Genomic DNA, 25,078 nt, shown 5'->3' with positions numbered 1-25,078 from the left:
CAGCGCATCTTCCGTGAGGGGAGGACCGTGAAGGTGGAAGGCGTCGAGGCCGAATCGCGAGAGGGAAACGGAGCGAGCGAAACAAATGGAGAGGAAAAGGATAGGACACGACGCGGAGAATACATGAAGATGCCAAAGAGGAGATAGATAAACCCATCTCCATCCCGAGGCCCAAATTGAGACCTCCTTAGCAACCCCTCTCCAGTGGGGGAAGGGCAGGGTTTAAATTTGCGCAGTCACTAACTCCATTCGCGCGATTACAGTTCACGACGCGCTCGATTAGGAAATAATTGTTTTGGTAAACTCAATAATAATTTGGCTTAGCTCGAAATCAAAATCGACTAGATGATTTAACTGGTTGCATACGTGACCGGAAATCGGGAGATTCGGGTTCGAAACCCTGCGAAGCATTATGATATTAACATTGCCAATTTCACCCTGGGTGTAAATTTGTATATATATGCGAGCGCATGCGCACAAATTAACTGTTTATGTGGAACACTTAGTACACAAATGAAGCCATAGAAAATTAATCCGTCTAATGGACATAAATTAAAAATAAACAAGAATAATTTTCTGATTCCACGCACTCGTATCAAGGCTGAAATAGCAAATCGATTCGCTCTGATGACGATGGCAGAGAAGGCAATCGAAACGTCGGCAGCAATTTCCATCGTGACCCGGCTGATTTCCCGAGAAGATCATCAATTACGTTTGTTATCATACTATTAATTTCTGCTGGAGTTTTCACGCCCATCATAGTAAACACTCAGGAAAAATTATGGGGAATATAATGATTTCGATTTATTTGTATTTTATTTGCTATTTTTTCCATTTTCCATAAAACATTGAAATTGGGGGTAGAATGTTCGCCTGAGCTTTTGGTCGGCGCTGCCACTCTAAGCGCTGATGTAAGTAGTAACTCTGAGAACGTAGAATTAATTGCTACCCTTCCTCTTTTCAGAGCTTTAAAACAATATTTTTATTGAAATTCCGATACCACATTGTATTAAAAAGTTATCGATTCTAAGATTGGTTCGATGCAGCTCTGCACCCGGGGTTCCTGATCGGTAGAGATTATAAATTCCTTAAAATTTTGGTTTCATCAACCTTTTCTGTGTAAAAAAGTTACAACTTGAAAGACCACAGCTAGTTTTGCCCACTCCCCTCCCTAGTTTTGATTCTGGGTACGCCCATGTTATTTACATGTTTCCTAGCGACTGGAGCGCCACTTTTTACGGCGACCGACGGGAATCAATCAAATCGCGGGAGAGAAGAATCCTGGAATAAACAATATTTATGCATTTGATATTCACAATTCTTCTATGACATTACATTTCGAAAGCTTTCGGCCTTGGTGATGGTAATATATGATGAAAAAATTTCCAATGGAGATAAATAACTTCCTGAACATATGTTATCGTCGTTACCAGCCATTCAGACCCATCACGTGATCTCAGATTATGCCGTTTCAATCTTGGTCGCATGCGCAGAAGGATATTATCCCTCTGGCGTATGTTAACTCTTCAGTCTCGGAGGAGAAACGAAAATTGTCGACGGCCGTGACGATCGGCCGCGCGTCGCATTTCAACGGCAATGGGTTGGGAGGATGAGCACGGTGATTACTTTTTATGTAACGCAGCACCACCGCCACCGCGAGTTGCAAAACCTCTTGACATTGGGCGAACCGCGGGTGCATCATTCCACCGACGACTTCACTCTCTCCGCCACTTCCACATTGAGCCATGAATATAAAACCATCGGGAAAACGGCAAGCGCAGTCTAAACTCGACTGAAAAATTTTCATTGCCGATTCTAAAGGCCGTTTTACACGGGGCACGGAATTGCGCAGGTTAGAGCTGCATTAATTTCTAAAATGGCGTGGAATTGCTATTTTGCCGTCTCGCATCCACGCATTCTCGCATGTGTTCTAGCAATTCACCGCTTTACACGACGCAATTTTGATTGCGCCTTCGCACGTACGTCAGATTGCGCAATTCCGTGTGCCGTGTAAAACGGCTTTAACGAAGAGTTTGTGAAAACAAGATAACCCTGTTCAAATTGTATCGAGAAAAATCCGTGTAATATTGGTTTTGTAGGTGTTGAACGAGTACTGAAGAGAAGGAAAATCAGAAGCCACAGAATTTGACACCCAGTGCTCTATTTATGTATTTCAGCCGAGGCCTATCTGAGTCGTTATTTCCTGCCATCAACGATTCAATGATAATTTTCATTACACCATCTCAGAATGAGTAAAATGAAGTTTTCCAGTCTTCAGGCGTCATGACCCCCAAAAATTTATCAATGTTTTAAATTTTTTTATTAATTTAATAGTGTTTGCATCTATAAGTGTCTCATATTATTCAATTTCATCTATTGTTAAGAATTAAAACGAAATTTCAGGCTCCAAAATGCGAAAAATAAAGTGGCCATGCGAGCTTAAGATCCATCGCATGTTGTTTTCTTTATATATTCCTTTCATCATCATGGAAAAACTTTACTTTTGACAGCTGTAAGAACACGATTTCCGAAAAATCGTCAACATTTGCGAAAAAACTATGCTTTCACATTGCATTGAATATCTATGAAATGAAGACGACGACGTAATAACAATTTATATTAGCCAAGATTTATGTCTTACTTTTAATAGGTCTTAGAGATCTATTTATTACTTTATAATGCTTTTTCACTAACGTATTTGTATTTATTTTACTGCATTTAGAGTATTCGACTGAGTGCCTTCCCGAGTATGGTCCATTGGAGCGTCAGGTGACGTCTTGACTTGGATAGAGATACCAAAATGTCCCAAAAAAAATTAATAATGATCAAATCAAATTCGACCTGCGTGTCGTCTCTGTATTTTTTAAAATCTGTAAAAGGGCCCTGGGCCAGGGGAAGAGGGGATTTGTGGTCTCACCTGGGTCAGGTTAAACAATAAACAAGTCAAGATAAGTAATATTTTTCGCTTTTATCCTAGATTTACGAGAAAATGATTTTTTCACAAATTCAAATCAATTCTATTAATTATTATAAAGTAAGAATTTCTACCGCCTAAACGGATGGCACGAATCGCGCGAAGGTCAGGAAGACCTTGGTGACATCTACTAAAAGTAGGAGGTTGGAAATCAGCTGCTTAAGCGCCCTCTTCTGAAAACCTTCCAGTGTTTATGTAGGCGCTTCTCAGTCAACAAACAGTCTCTTTATTGCATCAGAGTCAACATGTACAGCATGGATAAAGATAGCTGCGCAAGGGACCAAGTTAGAATGGTAAAATTTGTGATGTACCTGATGTAAACCCGATTATATGGCAACGTCAACAGTGTTTGTTTTCTGTTTACTTTACGAATCCAAACTGTGCTCAATTGAGAAAATAACTTTGTTTCGCCAATCCAATCCAATTGCCAATTGGTGCGAAATAACTTATCGTCCCCAACACCATCACTATAATGAAAACCGAAGGCCATATTGCTAAATGCAGCACCTTTTTCACACAAACGAAGAATAGGTAAATACTTTAATCGTATGGTAAATAAATAAACACAAAAATAGCTAAAATAATTTCCATGCTGTCCAAGGTTTTTAGATCTGCGCAGCCATAATGAGTGTTCTTTACGGCGATCACGAATATTGCAGCGTCCCGCGATTCTATAGTAAGTGTAAATCTCAGCAATGTTTTTTAATTTTACTATCCAGTGGCTATTTTCTATTACTCTAAAAACGATTATCCAGATATGAGAATGAATTTGGTCATATTGCATCTACACGCTTTCATCGTCGCCGTACTCTCTGCCGCCGCCGGCCAGAACCCGAGTCGACCGCACGCTCGAAAAAAACGATGTAAAATTCTGGGTTGCGAATTGGTGCAAGATTTTACTTTAGATTCACAGTGTAGAAACGTCATAGAACGACATTTTTTAAGTAACCTGGTGGAACTCGGCGGAAGTATCTAATTTTTCTGTAAGTTTATGTAAAAAAGGGCTGAAAACAGTCTATGCAACTTTGTTAAATATCTATGGCTAATAATGAAAAATCTTAAAAAAACCTTTAAATATTAGATAAAGAACTATTTATTAACATGATGGAACAATTTTATCTATAACGCAATTCATGAAGATAAAGTTGGCATTTTTCAGAAAAAAATCGAGGGTGGTCGTTTTTCCCTAAATTTGTTCAACTTTGACCTCAAATATATTATTAACGTGCAACAAAAGTGACCAAATTCCGCTCAAAGTGACAAAAATCAATCTTCAACAGGACGGAATAGTGTCCTTTCTATGCAATCCCTTTCACTGTGAGCTTAGAGGCGCTGCGTCTTCCACACTAGACAGCCACTCGTCCTACTCCACAACAAATCTTCGCCCGTGCTCACGTTCCGACCTTGTCCGCGGCCCGGTGTCCCCAAGAGCCTTCGGAAGCTTCCGATCAGAAGCGCGTGCACCCGCGGTGTGCATTTTCAAGAAGGAAGACTCTTATGGGAGAGAAGATTGATGGCCCTGGACGGGGTCTCTCAGCAGACGTCAGGGGTTTCGCAATCTATGACGGGTAGCCCCGGAAACTCTTCCTCGCTACGCTTAAAGAATACTTATCCAGCAGTGGCTGCAGGAAACAGGGTTATAGCTACGTAGATAGGACACAGCATTCCCCAGCCCATAGGTCGATACCGATACTTTCATGAGAACGGGGATACACAAAATGGTACATCGAATTTTCAGGGTAAATAAATTCACACGACAGGATCGTGTTGGCCTAGTAGGTACCTATAGCGTTGGGCTAATGATAGGAGTATTCTGTGTTCAAATCCTGAGGGAAGACACGCCTGTGATTAACGCTTAAAGTGCCAGGAGCGCGATGGCGCTACTTCTGTAATTTCACTCTTAGATGCTGATAGCTCTCTAATCATTCAATATTCATTTTATTTTAGCATAAACTATTTTCTTTAAATTATAAAAATTAACTCATATTACCAAAATTTCGACAAATAATACATTAAATTAAAAGTGAAACCATATACAATAAAGATTTTCTAAAGTTTTTGAATATGTACCTTTAGTTTTTTTGAGACCTAATTTTATTCCTAACCTACTGCAAAATCAGAAAAAATGCCTCAGCACTTGTAGCATAGTAACTGGAAAATCGGTAAAAAAACCTAGGAAATCGGTCGGCACTCAGAGGGTTAAGACTGGCTAGACCTCTACCCTCACCTATCCAAACCAAACATCTGATTATATTACTGAGTTTAAAAAATTCAGTAAATATTAATATATCCTCAATTCATGAAGATTCCAGTGAAGAGTACTATACCACATAAGAGACCGGGAAAACAAAATAGTAACTGGCACGACGTGGTGGGTATTGGTAATTTTTCAAAATACATGGGTTCAAGGTAAGCATTACTCCTCAAGACTAAAATCATTTAACGCCAGGGATTAAGCTATTCTTATTAGGAATTCTAAGTAACTACAACATTTGATTCGGGAAATTATAGGAAACATTTCAATCAAGACATTGAAAGAAAGAATGAATAAACTGAGTATAATCTCAGACATTGCTTTTTTACCGAAGACTGTGACGAATTTTAATTTTACACCAAATGCCACAAGAATGCCACCTTTCAGAAGAAATAAAAATCAGTAATATTACTGATTATTATTTCTATTTTTATTTGACGTCCTTAAAAATCTCCGCCGCCGAAAATTCAAGATTTATGACATAAAATTTATAGGAAGCTACAGATATTTATATACTTGGAGATACTAAACGACAGAATTTCCATACCAATATTTAAAATGCATAGATCAAATATGCTTAAAAATTATGCATCCATTATTATTTATTTTTAAAAATGTATATTCAACTTCCCCGTAACAGCACATAGAGGCATTTACAATGGAGGAATTAACGAATCACGATACAAACGTCCATGCCCTGGATAGGGACTACCTAACCAGGCGGGATTCGAACCCGCGACCTACGGCTTGGCAGGCGAAGACTTTACTACATCGCCACCAATGCAGGCTAATTATTATCAACATCACTTAAGTAGACAAAGAACCTGAAAACTCATTTTTAAAACGAAATAAAACAATAGAAGTACTGATGGCTGCAGTTAAGTAAAAGTTACTAATGAAAATCAACGCACAAATATCGCACAGAACAACAAGAGCTGTGGTACGAATCAAACACACATCCTCCATGCTTAACTTAAGAGTGGAAATCGAACATAAGTAAGATTTCTGGACTATATGACCATACCTGTCGTCCTTCTATTAGCCGTCCAATATATTTTTGGGGAGCAAAGATGTATCCGCGATCCAGGATGTTTTGCTTAGATCCAAGGTTTTCCAGTCATCCTTCGGAGAGAGAATCAATTCCTGCTTTTTCCACCAGCACTCCACTAATCACGAACCTCTGGATAACGTCGAATAATTTCCTCAATTCACATAGGATGATGCCAGTGGAACATTTAAATAGGAGTACCACGATCCCAGCCCGGGACACTACTTAAGTAGTAGAGAGACTCCGCGACCTGTCTCAAGTTCCAGTCACATAAAATTCTCATCCCATCCTTCCCACTCCCCGAGCCGTAAATTCTGATATTTTTCACATTCCTCCTCAACTTGGAATCGGCATCGATAGCACATATCCCCCGACAAAGGTAATAAAATTCATTCCGCGTATCCGGCAACACGACATTAAAACTGTATTAAGAGTACGTGATGTACGATTCGTGTATTGCACGTAATCCAAATCCTTTTAGAGACAAGGCCGTTGAAGTGCTTAGTGAAACTTAGAACTACATTAAAGAGCTATAAAATTACGGAATAACAGGATCTCAAAACCGAAAATTTAAAAATGCCAAGGACGTGGCAGTTTAATATGGATGTTCAAAGAATTCAAATCAATTCTGACTCCATATATTCTTGGTGACAGTGTTTAGTAAGACTTGAAATAAAAATTTATAATCATAAGGAATACGGAAACGACAGCTTCTCGGTCGTAAAATGCTGCTATTTTCGGGTAACATTCAACCGAGGAATCGTACCGTACCAAAATGAAAACACGCTTAACATTTTAAGGAATATGTAAAGTAAATCAGAATTTTCAATTCAGACGAAGCCTCATCTCTGAAACATAAAGTATTTATAATTACTTGCCTAAATGTCACGCCACGAATTTTGAGGAAAAAGGACAATTAAACAAAAGTGGTTTTATGCGACTTGTAGCAATAAATAGTGAAACTGCAATTTCAACACAGAGGAGGAAATAAAAACATAACCCAAAATTAAAAATGTAAAGACTTGATACAAGGAAAGGCATACATAGGCATGCATCGCGTATTATCGTGGCATCAAGCACACAGTATGTAAATTAGTTTCCCACATTTCGAATTGGAATGGTTATGGAGTGAAAAAGCGCAAAATTGAGCGAATGCAACATTTTTATCATTTAGTACGTACTCATAGAGAACTAAGCATTAAACTCCTTTAATTATAAACGTAAGCTTTGATGTCGGAAATCTCGAACGCGAAAGTAAGAGGATTTCATTGTTTGGTATCGTGGCTTTAAGCAACTATGGCAAACCAAATATTTACTCCCGAGAAACTCAATGCAGCAAGCCTTCCTCTAAGAAATTTTCAGCAGTATAATCCTTATGCGTAAATGAAGCAATCTCATTTAAAAGTCGCGGGTTCGAGTCCAATCCGTGTGGATTATTCCGAATGCACCTAGAGGATTTGGTATTTGATTAATAATACAACACAGAACGCAATTGTATAAAACTGTGGGTAGTGAAGAATATATAATAAGCAATTGATAGATAAAATAAAAATTGGAATAGATTATATCAAATGAACCTCACTATGATCGATAGACATCGGAAAACATCTGAGCAAAACTCTGTCACAACAATAACATAACCGCTAAAAAATTTCACCGATAATTGCTTCTTATGGATCCACCAAATAAGATAGGTAGCGGCGTAAACTGTCTCAACTCTCACTGCTGGAGACCTTTAGCTTGCAAACGGGCCATTACAAGGGTATGGGTGCAACGGCGCGAAATAGCAGCGAAAGTGGCCTCGTTAGGCAATGAAGACGCAATATTCCTCAAATTACCCTCTCTGGAACAGAACCAAAAAGGGATAATCGCCAGCCTCTGAACTCACGAATATCACAAAAAGATAACCCTAGCTTTGGGTGGTCGATGGTTAGCCGTCACTGAGTCCACAAAACACTGCTTTTCAATTTTTAAGATTGGATCAGTTTTCGATGACCGCCCGGGGGAGAAACGCCAAGGAAAAAGGTAATCCTGAGGGCAAAACTTTCTCTGACGCAAGACGATTGAGATTAGCTCAGCGGGAGGAAACATTGATGGCTCATAATGAGACCAATATTTTTCTATAGTCGATTGTTATACCTAAAAAACTAAAGTGACCGGTATCATTACGCACTTCGATCCGTCTGCTTCTTCTCGAACAATTCGCGAAAGAAATTGACTGCCTTCGGGAAATCCCTTTCGCAAATAAGTTGATGACGTCACGCGCTCCTGCCCAGTGGGTCGCTACTCCTCCCTTACTAGCATCGATCTCTCATCTCATGTTGTTCGTTGTTGTTTACAATCCAGGGCTAACATGAAGAGGGGGTTACTTTTTTTTAGGGGGTTCAGTTGGTTGGATACGCGTAATTCTGGAGCACACTTAACCTTCCAATAATTTCGGGGTCGGTGGCTTGAATCCTTCAATTTATTCTAACTACGGGCTTTCGAAGCAGTGGTACTCATTGTGATTTATAAAAATGTAGTTTGAGGAAAATTCGGTTTGAAGTCCGTTTTTGCCTACTACAGGACACCTAAGACTAATTAGCATAGACAAAGTATATATAGAATTAGTATAACCTGTGCACGTCATATTAATATGACGTGCACAGGTTATACCCTTTTCTTCCACTATCTTCGGAAGGATAATTTAAAGAAAAGAGAAAATATTGATAAACGGCCTAACAGAATATGAAGTATTCAAAGAAATGGTCCCACTTACCAAACAGTAAACGGTCGAAGAAGTCTGGTCTAAGAAGCTTCCTATCCCTATCTGCTTGGCAAATCACCTACTAAGCTGTGAGAGCGTTAGATACACCTTTGAGAAGATTCTGTTTCCTCCTTGACATCCAATGGACTTCTGAGAGACAATCACAGATGCGATGGTTAACTCCTCTAAGGGTGTGCACGCCTACGCATGGGTGCTTATCCTGGAACACCAACACTAGGTTAAGAGTCGTGATTCACGAAGAATACGGCATGATGACAAAACAAGGTTGTTATGCATAATATTATGACCGTGTACTATAACGACGATGACGAGATAGCTGCGCACTTATGGACATCTTCGCTAGCCCTTGCAACACAATAAAAAAATATATATAATTGACCAAAAAATTGCAATGATTTCGCGGAAAGTAAAACTTGAGACGAATACCGGAAGACACAAGTTGATTTACGTCAGAGGGAGTGGAAATCGTGTTCATGCAATGGCATTCACCCAGCGGAGACAATACCTTGGCGCGATCCCAATTGTTCAACAGACGCCAAATTTTTTTTCCATTCAGAAAAATATTTTTAACCTTGAGGCAGAAATATTAATCCTTCCCGAGCGTCTAAGGGAAAATGGTACCCTGACGTCAGTAGCTGAGGTCACCAGTCTACGTCATAGCAAAACTAAGAGGGACATCATTAATATGACAGTTGAAGGTACTTTTAAGAATTAGTCAGTGGAGGTTATGAGCTTTTGCACGTTTTAATTATTCAAAAGGGCTTTCTTTTAAGTTCACGCTTTGTTTTAACATGTATCGAATTTTCTCGCAATATATTCTTTCAATGATATGCTCACCACCAAACATCTTACGACATGTCGCGACATTGACAACCAGGTGATGTTTTGCACAGCCATTAACATTTTCCAGATACTTCATTTGACTCAGTTACTAAGCATTTTCGTGGTCCATTGTGCGGCCGTTTCTCAGTATTCCTTTATATAAGGAGTGGTAATATGCTCCGATATTACCGCACATGAAACGCGAATATGCTCCTGACCCAGTAGTAGCAGCAGCCAACAAAACAACGAAAATAACCCATGAATTGTGAGCTGCGATCTAACGAACAAAAGAGGCCGAAAAACCGCACAAGCACATCGTATCATACCATCAGACATATATCGAAATATTTAGATGCTTTATTTTTTATTTTTATTATTTCCTTTTAATTACTGCAACTGCACCGAAATGCGGTGGTACCGTAGAATCATGAAAATACAATACATCGACCAATTAAGTATCGAAGAAGTGCTGACAAGAGTGGGAGAAAAGAGAAGCCTTCTAAAAACCCTATGGAAAAGATGGGGCAACGTCGTTAACCACATTATGTGGGATGATGGCCTGATGAAAACAATCGTAGAAGGACAGGTGGAAGGGAAGAAGGGCCAGGAATGAGTTACATAGGACGGATTATAAAAGATGTAAAAGAGAAGAAATGTATCACTATAGAAAGGCTAGCGGATAGGAGAGCGGAATGTAAATATGTGTCAAACCAATATTTAGGCCTTTTTACACGGGGCACATACTTTCGTAGGTTAGAACTGGATTTCTTTCTCAATATGGCTTGCAAGTCCACGTATGCTTGAATTAAATTAGGGCAGGAGCTATTTTTCCATCCTGCATCCAGGCACTCTCACATGCATTCTAGCAATTTGCCACTTTACACGACGCAATAGTGTCTGCGCCTTCATCCATACATTAGATAGTGCTATTACATGCACCAGGTAAAACGGCCTTTAGGATTGTTGACTTATCACCTGATGAATATGCCCCTATATTACTGCACATGAAACTTACGCAAACGACTGTGTGGGGTATCTCAGATACCCCATTTGCAATTCATAAATTATACGCTGTATTTTATTATTCCCTGTAATTCAAAACCGAGGCTCTTTTTTAATGATATAATATCTTTTTTGGTATAATTTATAAATAAATTGTGGGCTACATTTATATTTTTACATTAATTTTGTGTGAAATGGCAGGAATATTTCATATTTCGCTATTTTTACTGCACGTTGACAAACATGCTATGAAAAAACAAGTATGAAAGGTGTCACCATGTAGAATATTGGCGTTATTGAAGTCGTAATAAAACTTATTGCATCTAAATTTTATCCCTGCACTCATATAACAAACAAGTTTTTTTTCTGTAGGGTAACTCAGTTACTTCACCTATAAAAATTGAAGTTTTCAAAAAACAATTTAAATGTAAAAAAATCATTCGTCACCTAAATAACGAAAAAATGGTTGAGCACTAATACGAAAAATATCAAAGGGACAAAATAAAAAAAATTATACATCATTAACATAATTTGGGGTAACTGAGTTATCCTGCAGTCACGAAAGTGTTAAGGCCAGCGTTGCGATGAGACTGACGTGGCGTGGGAGTAGTACTAAAAGTAGAAGACAACTTAAAATCAATAGATTTCAACTTAGATTGTTTATATTTTGTTAAGATTTAGTTAAGTGAATAACTTTTGTTTACAATTAGTGAATAAATTTAGTTTTCAATTCAACTTTCCCCTGAGGACGTTTCTCAGCTAATGACGATGAGGGAGTTTCTCATCGAAATGTTGGACTTAAACAAACTTATCCGAAGCTAAACCCCTGAAGATTTTATCAATAGTATTCGCCGCTAAAGCTTACGATCTTTTATCGCATTGGAAGCGAGCAGCGATCGAACGGATAAGTAACAAACCGATATATCGCAAAGGGTTCACGGAGAGGTTCGGATATAACGGCGTGGGCAATGACTAATGCTCATGTTTTCCCGCAATAATTCACCGGAGTAAGATGAATGAGCATCCTTCTGAATGACTGCTCCCAGCGCCTTTATTAAGAGCCTGTCATTACTCATTTTAACCGAATCGCTATTCTCGCGAAAGACTGGGGAAAAATACCAGCGCAGAATATTTCAGGAAAGAATTGCGATGTAAAAGCTACTCAGCCATAATAAGGCAACCTTAATCAAGGAACAGTTACATGAGTCACAGCCTCGTCTTCTAATTGAATGATTTTAATCGATTAAATGGCTGATCTGTCATCTGACGTAACTTAAGTGTTTCCACCGACCAAGGATTATACGTCGGGACAGTAAATAAGCGAACAATATTTATTGGCGCAGCAGATTTACCAAAGACTCTATTCACTCTTATGGATTATATAAGAGTGACTCAAATCAATCGCAAATATTTTAGGATTAAGAGAAGGCTATCTTCTCATATTAAACTCTATCTATCTACTTACCTACAATTCCCATTACCTACTCTACCTGTCTATCCTAAACGTCTACCCAATAATATGGTATCAAGTTGAAAAATAAATATCGTTGCAATAAATATCGGCTACCGAGAAATAAATAGGAGAAAAATGAAAAAATGCATGGAAGCATTCCAGAAACCTTTCTGAAAGTCACTCACTCAGTGGTACATCCGAAAGTTGTGGACTAATGAAGATAGAATTCGGCCCAACCTAAGCCAAAAAAATGTAAGAGTTACTCAAAATCGGGGAATTCAATGTCAAAAATTCATTCATGTAACATAATATTTAGTAGACGGCTATATGTCCAAATAGTCTGAACATAATTCTTTCACTTAAGACCACATGGCAGGAAATGGTAGATGCAAACCTAAATTGTAATAAAGACTCGCAATTTTCCACGATTATAAAATTTATTGCGACCTAGGTTTCGATGTTACTACACAATCTACAAGGTGAATATGTATGAAGATGAAAACCTCACCTTGAAATAGATGGGGTAATATTGAAACGTAGGTCGTAATAAATTTTAAAATCGTGGAAAATTGCAAGTATTTATTTCAATATGGAAAAATTACACTCCATCAAGCGTGAATCTTCGGAACTATTCCAGACCAAATTATTCATTTTAAAATGAAAAAATAAATCACCATGCTATCTACTCTCCGCTAGATCCATTAATTGCATTGCGAAGAGACGAGTCGAGATTCACAATAGTCATGAATAATGCATAAGGGAATGAGATCAAATTATGAGAATCGTCTTTCAAGCGAGACAATTATTACAAAGAAAGAAAATGGTCACGCGATATAGAATGAATGGCAAAGGTTAGAGCGCACGGCTATAGCATAGAGTGACGCGGGTAAGCTACGCTAAACTGCCTTCGACTGCCAAAAGGAGAAAATCTGAGATAGGGATAGGCATACTCGAGACAGTAAAAGCACACTCCCACTTTGGTTGGAGCATGATGAAAGACAGAGGCCTCTTGAATTGAGAAAGAAATTAATTTCTCCATTAATTTAATGTTTCAAACATAAAGAGAGGTTTAGTAGTGTCCTACCCAACCACTTTCCTGAGATTCTCCATTATCATCAGGTTACCATTAAAATCTTATCAAGATACTTACGATGACAAGCTCAGGAGCTTTCTCGAAAGATCATTGCATTCAATATAATTGTCGAGTGTAATTTCCATTGAATTTAATAGCGCCATAGATTAAGAAATGTACATCTGAATCCCTTGAAATGTCATTGCGTTCGGTAAACATCGAGGAAAGTAACAGACTTTCTAAAATTCTTACATGAGAGAATAATTTTCCTTTACTTTCCTCTACAATGCCGTTGCCAATTGGTTCAACTCTCAGGCGGCGAGCTTCTATGCAGAGGGGTTTAAGAAGCTGGTGCAGCGGTACGAAAAATGCTTATAAGTGAACGGTGATCATGCCGAGAAGTGAAGTGGGTGTGTAGCCAAATAAAAGTGCCAATGAAATGCGTTTCATATGAGTGTATTTTTTTCCTGTAACCAAACGGCCCTTACTTTATGAATATGTCTCGTATATCTTCCACATATTAGCAAATACAAAAAAATCATATTTCAGTATATATACACTCCATCCGAGTTCAGGTGTAACCTGATTGGTTCACGCTTGTTGAGGTTTTCCCGCCATTTTTGTCGTATATAATAGACTTCATTATTGGTCTCCAAGCATTGCTGATTTGGAAACCAGTACCCCTGTTGAAGTTGTTGCGGTTGATGCGGTTGATGATGGCGGAGCATAGCATCAATGAAGACCATGCCATACAATGGAAGGAGACGAAACTGCTATGCCGAGCACATGGCTACTGGGACCGCCTTGTGAAGGAAGCCATTCAGATCCGCATCAACCGCAACAACTTCAACAGGGACACTGGTTTCCAAATCAGCAATGCTTGGAGACCAATAATGAAGTCTATTATATACGACAAAAATGGCGGGAAAACCTCAACAAGCGTGAACCAATCAGGTTACACCTGAACTCGGATGGAGTGTATATATACTGAAATATTTTTGAAGAACGGCATTCGGAAGATCCCCTGAGGATGATCAGCAAGTCGCGGATCGAAACGTCGGGTGACATGGACGATATCAACCGGTGGAAAACCCGAGAAACTTTTCTGCAACTGATACGCCGGGAAAACCTGAGATCATACACAAAAAAATCAATTTGGAGATACACAATTAGACCGAGAAAACTTCTCATAAGCAAGCTGATGAGCAGCTGAGTATCGGACATAAGAGAAACAATTAAATCGTACGACGCGTTTCGGCAGACAGAGCCATCATCTGGTACAAGACACTGTCTGACATTGTCTTACACCAGATGATGTATCCGTGAGGCGAAACACCTTAGAAGACATACATTTTAACAATGAATAAAACGTTTCTTGGCAACGAATACAAAACTGATTGCAGGCCGACTTCGTAAGTTCACGCCTTGAAAATCCTTACATAAAAACTGTACGCTGAGCAATAATTTTGGTGGCCTGACAAACTGTTACGCCAGTGGGGTAGCCATGAATTTCGTCTGCGGGGGGTGGGAGGTGGTCCAAAATCAAGGAGAAAAATTTTGAAAAACGGGGTACTAAATAGAGGGTTTTTAACTAATTTTAACTCTTTTCATAATCGAAAAAACTCCAAAGTAATATTTTGTAAATTCGTGATTTTTCGATATTATGATTTTTTTATGAAGGAAAATAATTGTGTTTTTATAATTTGGGGGGGGGGGGGGGGGGAGAGGGGGCTGAATCCTCCGAACCCCCTCCCCCCTGGCTACGCCACTGTGTTACGCACCTCTTCCTTAGTGCTCACGGAAAACGTCGTGTTACAGAGTTCGATGTCCAGCAGATACTCAGCTCCATATTTACTTGACTACATTCCATTTCTGTGATCATCCCCTTTCTCACTTTCCCAGCTACTTGAATCAGTATTCCAAATGACCATTAAAACGTCTCACAGCGTCCTTGGTCTTGAACCGGTTTCAGTCTATCTTAATCCTCAATCCTTTCCCAACGTGAAGACGCGAGGTGAGGGGAAAAGAACAGAATAATATAAGCGCTCGACTCCCGTGTCAGGGATTTCCCCTCTCATATGACTTTTACCTTGATCATAAAAAACAATGCAATGAAAATATTTAGTTCCTTTTGGAGTTGATAGCCTTTCACACGGATGTATGAATAAACATGCACGCTTATCATTCGAGAGTTGGATGAGAGAAAATTGATTTACTCTGCTCTGTCCGGTTGGCATTTTAAGGGACATAATCAAGAATATTTTCTACACTTGTACAAATTTCAACAGTTATTTTGAAAATACGTTTTAGATTTGTCCTTTTTTAAAATATTAATTTCAATGATTCTATAGGATATTATATCCGAAAGCGCTTTCCCTTAGAAAAATCCTCCAAGAAATGACATAATTGAAAACAAAAGCTATTCACTTAACTAAATATTAACAAAATATAAACAATCGAAGTTGAAATCTATTGATTTTAAGTTGTCTACTTTTCATATCTGTGGGACAAATTCCAAGTTAGCACCCCATTTTTAGCCATCCAATTATTTTATTAGCGTTAGAAAAAAAAAAATCAAAATTTTCACGTGGAAATCAATTATATCAAATAAACAAATATTAATGCTATAAAATGTGCATGCGTTACTAAGCATCAACAGTATTACTGCAAACGCCTAGACGACCAAGTTGAGAACCGCTATTCGAGTCCGATGTTTTCACATTATCCATTTTTATAAAATAGATGGTTGTAGATTTTCTTTCTTAATCGCTAAAATCCTGATGTAAATGGTGAAAAACTCCCAGGTTTGGGGAAAAACTATACTGAGGCTGTTACTTGCGTGCGTAAAAGCGTAACATTATTTGAATTGAAATGAAATTATAGTCTAAATTGAGCAATAAGTTGTCCTGACTACCTTCGTGACCTTCAAAAAAGAGATCTGAGCGTAAATACTCTTATTTCATATTCTAAAAATATTATAAGACTCTACTAAAAATTGAAACCCATCGGCCTTTCCTCCGATGAAAAATATCTAAGACGACCTCGCTTGGCGGGAAAACGCTGGAATAAATGTCTCATCATTTATCTCAATCAGAGGGACAAGTTTTTTTCAAAAATAACTTCGGGAAGTCAATTTCAGCCTATTAGAAATAATATGAAAAAATTCTAATGCATATTTATTTCCAATCAATTACGCAAACTTATTCATAATCATGATTATTACAGAATAATAGCAAATACAATGGATAGAATGATCGCCTATAAGTAGTATAGATAACTCCTCACTCAACGATTAAGGTAGTTATTATGTAATTATTCATCTCTCTTCCCTAGTGTTTCTACGGAACCTCCCAAAATCAGATAACTTACCTCCCCTCCCTAAAAATTTTCACAATTTCTTTAAGCTACTATTAGTGGCAGGATCTATTATTAGTTTATTTTTACCTATATTTTTATGAGTGTATTCTATTAATTTCACCCCCCCGACCAATTTCAACCCCCGAAAAACAGTTTCACGATCCTCCCTAGCACTCTGAGTAACGCATTTTATCAACATAATATTAAAAATCATGGACACATAAAGATAATAGAAAATCCTGTATTAAGCAATAAATACTTGCTTATGCAAAAACTCTCACAGTTGCCTGTACTTCATTTCCCTGCCTATACTCTCGTGAACAATTGGATTGTATACCACCGATCTCACGTTGAAGATTTTCAGGTGAAAGTGATTCATTCCAGCTTGTACGGCAATATCAACCGCAATAAGAATTCACCTTTAGCTCTCTATATTAAAAGCGTCTAGAACCAAATTAAATTCTAAGGACAAAATCTCACATGCTTTATTAATAGGATCCAGTATCAGTACAAATCTTCTAAAATTTAGTCATAATTCAAAGTTTGACTCCATTGTAAAGAACACCGAATGGAAATACTAATCACACTATTCTGTATGTAGGATGAGGGTGAAAAACTTAACGCAAAATAAAATATAATCCTTCTTCCACATTTGGTAGACTTAATACTCATCCGATGCGATAAAAAAAACTAAGTTATCAATGCATTATATGGCATGTGTATAAAATCCCTGAGGTATATAGGCAAATATCACATTTGTTATTCTTACGATACGATTATCAGTCAATTAAAAGGGTTTGTAAAATAAAAAGCGTTTCCTATTAAATACGCCAAGGTTATATCCTTACATACAAACACATCATAGTCAGAAACATTCTTGAAAGACCACATTACATTCAGTCAACTATGTCCTGCAATAGATGCAAGGAGGAAGCGCAAAATTTTGTCTAGCTAAGAAAATTCAATTACCCTCTCATTACAGAACTGCATCGTCTCCTATTACCATCTTAAACGGCTAAAATCTATTACTTCAGAGCGATAAAGAATGTGTATATAAATAAGCATAATTCATTCAAATAATGTCATCGCTTCATTTAACAGCTATTGTTGAGCGGATGCAGTTAATGGGAATGATGAATATCAGCCGTCTTAATATGGTCATATTATGTTCATAGAAATAGCCAAGTAAAATAATGCATTATCATTACTGCTATTGTAAGTCAACGCTGACGTAGGAACTGTACTATCCATTATAGAACTTAATGCATCCCAAAGGCCAGAAGTGATTTCAGATTACTTAATATGGCTTTCCAATCTTAAAAACGAATAATATAACACAATATTCTTGCTCATAATAAGTGGTTTAAAGAATGCAAACAACCTCGGCGGATAGCGTAACGCTGAACAGTAATATCAATAATGGGGCTTCATATAAGAAAGAAAAAAATTCAATCATGAATTATTAATATAAAATTAGAATAGCATATCATTTGAAAACGTAGCATAAAAAATCGTTTTATTAACTGACGCTATTGATAAATTACTGAAAAAACTCGTGGCATGCGTTCTGCTATTCTTCATATTATCTCTACAATAATAATTACAGTTTGAATTACCTCGATGTTATTCATACTAATTATATGAGAAAAAAAAAACGATAACTGCAGGTCAGTTTTTTTGGCATCTTTAACAAATAAAATGCTGTATTAGAACCAACATTATATCGAAAATCGTGTAATGAAACACGGCCGAAAACAAATTTTATCTGTGTTAGCGGATTAGCTAATTCTTGGTTAAGGTAAAAACTACAGGATCCAAAAAGGCATAAAAAAATAAATGCAGGTAAAGATGAAAATGCATTATTTAAAAAATGGCCAAAATAGTCGAGGAAGGTGACGAAACAAAGTTGATTGATATAAAAAATATTAAACGCGTAATAGAAAGAATGTTTGGAACTACTGCTACACAAGAGCTGTCAAGATACCCTGAGCATGAGACCTGACAGTCAATGGGATGCTTGGCAGTCCCTGAAGGAGACGCGTCTACCCTATTCGGCAGGTAGTACTTGGAATTTTTTTAACGATAAATCAGTTGCATAAAATTTATTATCACCGTAAAATTTTCAGGAAAAAATGATTTGAAATTTGTCTACATTTTCCTGTATCACGAATACAAAAATTTAACACACTAGAAAATATATAAGTGAACCCTTATGAAAACAGGTTGTGACATCGTCTTCTGTACCTTTAAAATCCCAAAATGAAAGTGCAAGTTTAAAAATCAGTAATTCGTAATGAAATAAAGACCAGAAGAGCGGGATTAAAGCGTCCCCTTAATCCTGTGGCTGCAATTTTTTATATAGTATTACAATACAACAGGTTAACGACGCAACGTAATCAGCCACAACATGGGACACGACTGAATGCTGAAAATAATCGTTGAAGTGCTGGTAGAAGGGATATACGGTAGAGGAAAGTCTCGCATGAGATGTTTAGAGGAGGCGACGAAGGATGTGAAAAAGAAGAGTTACATAAGAGTTGAGAGCGGAGATTTTCGCGGTGTGCGATGAAACTCTTCATTTTCGGTTAATATCGCGTAATTTACTTTAGCGAAGACAATAGTTACTTCGACCTGAGGACGCTGGCAATAGTGTCAGCGACATTGTAGTCTTCGCCACGGCTACCGTCGCGATAGAAGCAGAAAAAGAAGAATTTAATAAGAACTTAAGGTTGCCGTGTAGGATTCCGCGGAGGTTTTGACTGTAGGCAGCGATTCTTCCGGATTTTCTGACGCGTTTATCCATTTTTCAATACAATATTCCGCCAACATTCCAGTTGGCTTTATCAGTTCCACTGTGACCAACAGGAACGTCGGCGTAATATTGTCCAGAAAAATGAATTAACCCGGAAGGAAACCCTGAAGAATCACTGCCTACAAGAGTTAAAAGAATGACTGAAAAGACAGCCGAGTCGATAAGGGAACGTGGGGAGTCCCACAAATTAGGCCACGGAGAACGTTACCTTGAGCATGGCGCGCGGCTGGGCCCTCCGTTGCTCCTGACCTGCGGCCGACGGTTCCCGAAACAATGCCGCACTCGCCGAGGTATTGTTTTCGGGGTGCGGGGAGCGTCTTCCCGCGACGAAGACGTCCAACGAAAAGGCAAGAGGACGCGAGACCTCCCGAGTCGCCGCTCGTTCAAGTCTCCTCGTGTTCCTCCCCCTGATGGACGCTCGCGCGTTGAAGTCTCCCGCGTCGGAGTCGGCGTCGTGGGCAACTGAGGCCGGGTGTGGAAGAGGCCCGAGGAAAAAGAGGAAGCCTCGTGGGGAGGGGAAGGCGAGCGGAGGCATGAAGAGGATGTGGAGAAGGATGAGTGGACGGCGAGTTACCGGGGAGGGAAGGAAAGGCCGGCGGAGGAGATGTCGGGTCAGACAATGTGACGGCGGCGGTGCGTGTTTACGGAATCCGACCGGCCGATCGTAATACCGCTCTCCGATCGATGCATCGCGAAGGGGATACGGACGGTGATCGTCATCCGCGAAGGTGCGCGGGAGCCGAGGTCGTTCACGCCGATGTGGTAAGCAGGGGCGGATCCAGGATTTCTTTCTTGGGGGGCACAAGCAAGGCTGTATCCAGGATTTTGTTCTGGGGGGCACAAGGATACCTCGCAATACAAAACGAACGCAATGATAATGGGAGCGTATTAAAAATCTTGCATATTTTTTAAGGGTCTGGGGGGCACGTGCCCCCATCACCCCCTAGATCCGACTATGATAGTAAGGGTAGGTCCGAGGAGGTGGCCCCGAGAAATGAAGTTGATAGATAGGTAGAAAAAAACTTCATTTTTCAGAAAAAAAATCCGAAAGAACAAAAATAATATGATGGAATTTGAAGTAGGTCGATTTTATGAATACTTCAAATTATCATAGTATCTAATCTAATAATAAACTTCAATTATCTCATCGATTAACGGCCAAAAAAATATGATTTCTACCTATATTTTTGGAAAAAGTATTTGAAAATCGCATTTTTATGCAGGCTTTCTTGGGAGCGCTCTTGTAAGCAAAGTAATGGCATAGAATACGATTTAAATATATACACACGTTTAGACAATAAAAGCGTTATATATAATATTAAATTAGATATACTTTGTGAAAAGACAGATAAAATATAATAAGCATTCAGGTCAATAGTGTTTCTAAATACCATAAAGCCGTTATACCGTAAGGCAACAGGGGCTCGTAATACCATAAACATCATGAAAAAATAAAACTTGAGGCCATTGTCTGACATTTTTAGAACTATCAAAATATTATTTTTGGAATCTGGTGTTGTTTATATAATGATTATTAAGTAAATGGGGGCACTAGATTCTGTATGAGACTTTTTGCTAACAACCCTATGCCTTTATGTAAAATGCTCTTACTATTTTACCCTTTATTAAGAATACTTCTTTTAGAAATTTATTTTCCTCTCCTAATACACATCCTAAACAGTAATAGCAGTACAGGTAGTAAGAGGGATATGATGGTCTGCATCATGAAAATGCGGGTCACCTGATCAGTCATGTCCTCATCTTGAAGATCAAAACTCATGATCAGCCATCGATACGACATCTCATTTGCCTCGGGTCGAGCTCAAAGGCGTAATTCTGTCATTATTTCGAATGATGTGGCTTTCTCCTCAAGCTTAGAGCACTGGGTACAAATAATAAGAACCCTATGTATGTATGTATGTAACATAAATATACTGCTACTCTACTTGACAACGCTAAGGGTATAACATGGACGTAGGAACATGGTAATTACGCCGTCTATGAAACTGTATACCGACGTGGGTATAATCAAACTTCCTGGAATGGAAGATGGTTCTGAAGAAAGCTATTAGGAGCAAAAGAGAGGAATTAGCAAAAGTATGATATAACATAGCCCGTCGTAACACGTTAAACACCGATCGCAGACTACAGTACCGCCGAGGACACAACTGGAAAATTAAGATTGCTAAAAGTAAAGTACTAAAGTATTGTTCAGAAGAAATTAGAAAAAATAGCGCGTAAAAATAAAACCTTTACCATCTCTTTGACCACTTACATCGTTCAGCCTCAATCTATTATTGGTCTGCAGGGGGCATACTTTAAGAGGCATTTTCATTTGAATTGCCTGGGTTCAAGCAGTGTAGGTCAAACAAAGTGACGGCGTGTGTTGAAGAAATCCGATTCCCCGCTCTTAATGACGCTCTGATCAATGAATTAAAAGGGGTGGCGTTGGGCTTCCCTCATCCGTGAAAGCTTACGACAAGCGAGGCCATTCACGCCGAGGATATAAGATTACGGGGGTACAATCGACCAGCAGAGTGGAGAATTGTAGGTTAGAGATACGCGGGATAAAAACCTAAAATATTTTACGCTTTTCTCCGCTCAGTCTTCAACATTAAGAAAAAATGGTTAAGGCTTGAGTAAAGAGTACATTTATACAAGAGCGCTCGAGGTGGCTGCGCATTAAAAAAAGAGCAAACACAGGAAACTGAGGAAACACTAAACTTAAATTTTACAACGTAAAATAAAAAAAATTGAGTAATTAAAATACTTAGTATAGGGCGTTTAAAAACGAATATACGTATTCCGAATGCATTTATTTATTAAACTTTAAGACATGCAAATATGAAACTTCACACACAATAACCTCTCGAGATTAGATGGTAGATGTTCAATATGCCCTCTATCAGCGACACGAACGATATCACATCGACACTCATATTCCTCCGATTCTTGAGCAAGCATGTACTTCGTCACTGATGTACTGTGGAATTACGGATTTGTCTTTAACAAAAACCCACAGGAAGAAATCACAGCAAGTCTAAGGGTGTTAAAAGCTGGTGACTGTGGAGCCCAGCTAAGATATGCTAAGTCGCCAGCTCCTTGACGACCATCCCAACGGTTAGGTAGAGTTTAATACAAATATTCACGTACTTGGCGACTCCAGTGAGGCGGTGCCCCGTCTTGCTGAAAAATGAAGTTGTCTTTGTGCACGCTAGGAAACAGCCGATGCGCAACGATTGGTAATTGGACAAAATAATCCTTTGTAATACAATTTAGAGCATATTCATTCGTTTTGAAACAACCTGCATTTTATTAAATTACGCTTACTTCACCTCCTTCGTATGAGTTAAACGTAATGGAAAGAAAAGTTTTAATAGATAAAATGTAAGCACGCCCGTGGCCTAACCAGGAATTTTGTCCATAACCAGGGGAGAATATACAAAAAAACAGGGTAGGTACTAAGTAGAAGGTTTTAAACTAATTCTAACACTTTTCATAATCGAAAAACTTCACTTTTCAAAGAAACCTTTTGTAAATTCATGATTTTTCAATATTTGGTTTTCTTTTGTGATTCAAAGTAAGTGTGCTTCTATAATGCTTCCGACCCCGCGGACCCCTCCGGAAATATAAAAACACACTCGCTACGCCACTAAAGCACGCGCTATTGTGTGAAATGGTCATTCAGACCTATAAAACCCGTCATTTTTTCTAGGATTTTGACATTTCAATCATAGTCGCATGCGCAAAGACCTAAAATCGCTGCTGCATATTTTTACTTGTAGGGCTCAAAGATGTAGAATTCTTTCATTGTTCCTAATAGGTCTTCCTGAAAACGTATCATCGAGAAATGATGATGCAATGATGATAGTGAATAGTAGCGCAGATATCAGCCTTTTACAGAAAATTTTTTTTTTTTTTACTTATTTATTACCAATTTCCCCGTGAACAGAACATGACGGCCTTTTACAACAAGGGTTTCCAATATTATCAAATTACAACACAGACATCCATGCCCTGGATAGGGATCACCTACCCAGGCGGGATTCGAACCCACGATCTACGGTTTGGCAGGCGAGGACTCTACCCCACCGTCACCGAGGCCGGTGATGGGTTTACGGGTTTTCCACCGGTTAGTGTTCTCCGTGACTCCCATCTCCATGGGGAACATTAACCGGTGAAAAATACGAGTAAATTTTCTACACCTGATACGCCGGGAAAACCTAAGATCCATTAGCCTTTTACATTTTTTATGAGAGTATTTAACGCTTAAAAGAACATAGCGGAATATCGTTAAATTGTCTTTCGCAGCAAGTAATTTTATGCCAACTCTTTGTACAATATACGCACATTTAAACGAAAACAATTCACGCTGGTTTTACTATAAAAATAATTTCAATTAACTTTTCCACTTCCATTAGAGGTCACTGCATATTAGAACGGAATTTCCCTTCACAGACTGCCATGAATTGCATTTTCACCATAATTCAATGTTTGCATCACCGCTCCAATGAAGCGAGATATACAGTATGAGAATTAAGGTTTCAACTCTTGTACGAGTTCAAGGGATATTGTGTCATCAAATCTGTCATTCGGACGCAGCTTTTGCATCATAAGTGCCCGCGTTTTGAGCACGTGATTGTAATGGATCTAGTTGAAGAGCAAGTGATCCATGCACGTGAAAGTAATAAAACAGTTTGACTCGAATAATATTTAAAATGTTAATATGCAATGATGACTTTGTTTCATAATCCATATTCCACTAACAAATTCAACAGCCCTAATAGATAATCACCATTACCCAGCTCTGTTTGAAACTTGGCTTAACATACCTGGTACATTAATGCCAAGCGCAAAAAAGTGCAGCCAAGATTCCTTTTTATAAGTTAGGCATTAATGTATAGCCATTCAATGGGCATTGGGCCGTTAATATCACAGCTAGATACTAGAGAAATTTTGTTGGCAGACTTAATTGGCAAACTGTATCGTTAGTTAGTTGATATATTATAAGTACAACTAACTTTTTAATACTTATAACTAAGTTCTATCATTTATAAATAATTTTATAAGCTGGTTATAAATATACATTTATTATTTTAAACATTAAAATTTTCTTCTAAGAATCAAACTTAAAAATATTAAATTTTTTTAGGGACAATTGTAAAATTCAGATGCCATTAGTTTTTTATGCGTGTCATTGCAGAATTTCCCCGAAGGAGCACTTGCCAAGTTGCCTAACAAAAGGTGGAGTAATACTTATTATGTGCCACGATTATGCCTAGAACTTAATACTCATTAGAATTGTAATAATAAAAATGTAAACCAATGTAGGAAATTCTCATTTAAAATCCATGTAGCTGGTACAAAAACACCAATTCATTGCAGACAAATCTGTTAATATTAAAGGATAATGTATACGTACATAATACGTAGTCGATTAAGTTACGGCATATTTTCATAAAAAGGTTTATTTCACGAAAAAAATCTAAAAAATTGGCCCATGAAAAATAGGAAAAT

General features: G+C 38.3%; 1 protein-coding gene across 3 annotated transcripts in view; it reads right to left on the bottom strand.

Annotated features, from left to right (window-relative positions):
* Positions 1-25,078, bottom strand: part of LOC124160746 — a 526,295-nt gene that overhangs the window by 272,457 nt on the left and 228,760 nt on the right. The window contains exon 1 of one of the 3 annotated variants that reach the window (XM_046536750.1): positions 19,770-20,027. The exons of the other annotated variants lie outside the window; for them this stretch is intronic. The gene's annotated coding sequence lies outside the window, so the exon portion shown is untranslated. Of the gene's footprint in view, positions 1-19,769; positions 20,028-25,078 lie in introns of those variants that run through there. 3 annotated transcript variants of the gene reach the window in all.

Source organism: Ischnura elegans, chromosome 6 (genome assembly GCF_921293095.1).
Source record: "Ischnura elegans chromosome 6, ioIscEleg1.1, whole genome shotgun sequence".
Lineage (NCBI taxonomy): Eukaryota > Metazoa > Arthropoda > Insecta > Odonata > Coenagrionidae > Ischnura > Ischnura elegans.
This window is presented reverse-complemented; position numbering and strand designations above follow the sequence as displayed.